Source organism: Elephantulus edwardii, unplaced genomic scaffold (assembly GCF_000299155.1).
Source record: "Elephantulus edwardii isolate Elephantulus edwardi_28Jun2011 unplaced genomic scaffold, EleEdw1.0 scaffold00011, whole genome shotgun sequence".
Lineage (NCBI taxonomy): Eukaryota > Metazoa > Chordata > Mammalia > Macroscelidea > Macroscelididae > Elephantulus > Elephantulus edwardii.
This window is the reverse complement of record NW_006399761.1, coordinates 22,530,653-22,532,987: the sequence shown is the minus strand read 5'-3', so window position 1 is coordinate 22,532,987 and position 2,335 is coordinate 22,530,653.

The window sequence follows — 2,335 nt, the reverse complement described above, 5'->3', positions numbered from 1 at the left end:
AATGGAAACCCAAAATCTCTGTAAATGTTTATGAAAATTAATAAAATATAGTTATAGAAAAAAAAGATGGTTTAGAGTTCTCAGAAGCTCTGTGTCAACGAAGTACCACCCACAAGTCCCAAATAGTTTAACAAAATATGCCTTTCAACCTCTAACCACCAAACACCTCATACTATTTTCTCCATATAATTTACTTTCTGTGATATAGTGATATGTTAGTATCATTCTCCAATGATACTACAATGAATTACAGTAACATCTCAATTAATTGTCTTGTTGAACTTTATTTCGTTCTGGAAAACATTATGCTGAGTGAACTAATGCAGTCTCAAAAGGACAAATACTGAATAAGATCATTATTATAAAAATAGAAGGATAACTAGTAAAACGTGTACAGGAACTCATGGGAGGGACGGGAGGGGTGAAACCACAGGGCTGCACAGTTTAGTGGGGGGAGGGGAGGGGAGCAAATGGGAAGGATCCAGGCAAAAAGACAGTAAAATGACGGGTTAGGTCCAATGATGATTAACTTTATAAAACATAATGCATGAGAATGATTGTATGAAACACAATATGAATGAAGAATAGTGTGAAACACAATGTATACAAACTTTGTAAGCAAACTAATTAAAAAATGTAAAATAGAATGTTATATGAATAATTGTATGAAACACAATGTAAATGAAAGAGTGTATAAAACACAATGTACATGGATAAAACACAATGTAAAGGAATTATTATATGAAAATAAAAATATTTTTTTAAAAAAGATAATAGTTGTAAAAACTGAACTGAGTTTCCCAGTGGACCATTTCCCCATAGGATGATAAATTTTTTTTAAAGCAAATGGTATACACACTTTGCCATCTAAGAACTTTGATCCATTGTATCTGGCTCAAAAATGTATACTAGAAAATTTTCTGTATTGTTAGTCCGACATTTTTTTTAAAAAGGTACATGGAGATACATTTTTGTCATCTAGATGAGAAAGAGTATGTGTTTTGAAATCTTAGTTTTCTCTAGCACATTTTTTAAAAAAAAAAATTCATCCATACTTTGTCTATATGAATGAATAAAACCTTTTAGGACAGCATTTCTCTCAAACTAGGATAGAAGACCACCTAGTTTAGCACAATGTTATTTTCACACCAACCCAGGATAATATAATTTTAAATTTCAACTCATTTGAATTTTTCCCTTGACAATGATGTTAATGGGAAAACTTACACTTCTTGATTTTATTCCACTTCTTGATATTATTCCATCATATTGGTTTTTAGTATGTTCTTAAGCTATGATTGATCACCAGTTGTTTAGGTAATTTAAATATTTCTCCTTCTACCCACCCCTGAAAACACTAAGTTTCATATTTGTACCTGTTCAGGAAGTAAACATTTTCACGTGGCCCTAACCACCAAAGCTCACGTGGTTTTCTCCATGCCTACTTCCTTTAGAAGGTTTCTAGAGAAGCTGGAATGAGACCTTATGAGCTTTGAGTGGAGTAATACAGACAGGTCTAATGGAGAAAGTAATGTAGTCATGGAGAAAGGGGATCAGAGGAAGTGATGTCTGCCCACTACGACGTACTTCCATAATGTTGGTGTTTTCATTTTAATCATTAGAACCACGTCTCCGAAGATCTCTGACATTTTCACCTTGACATTTAGTTGCTGGGAGCAGCAGCCATCTTGAGACAGCAGACAAGGTGTGAGTACAATCTGTGAATTTAAAACACAGAAGAAAAAGACTCTGACTTAGTACTGGTGGCGGGGGAAGGGGAATGGATTAACTGAATCATCAGAAGTTAACTATACCTCTTGGTAGCATTAAACAGATGCAGTAGATAAGGAAAATAGCAAGCAGATTCAGCAGAGGGGAGCAGAGTGGTCATGACGTAAACCAGAAAAATATCATTTTGGCATATTGCATATTGACTCATATAGAACTAGCATACGCCAAAGTTGAAAAGACTGGCTCCCCACCTAAATTAACTTTCAGGAGTGAGTCACATCATTTTTCCAGCACTCACCATCTGCTGTGATGCCTACTTCTTCACACTACTGGCTTTGAAAATTTACCTTTGTTTTGGGTTAGTACTCTTTTAAGAACCTCACTGTAGAAGTTACTATTTAAAATTCAAATAAGTAATTAACTGCATGATGTTTCATTCTTTGTAACACAAACAACAAGGTGAGTTGTTTCTAGAAGCTCAGATATTTGATGCTGAAGTGACAGCTCTGGCTGAGCTCCCCCTCAATCTCTCTCACTGCTAAATCCCAAAGAGCTCTGGTGGCTTAGTGGTAAGGAGCTGGGCTCCCAAGCCAAGGGCATGTGG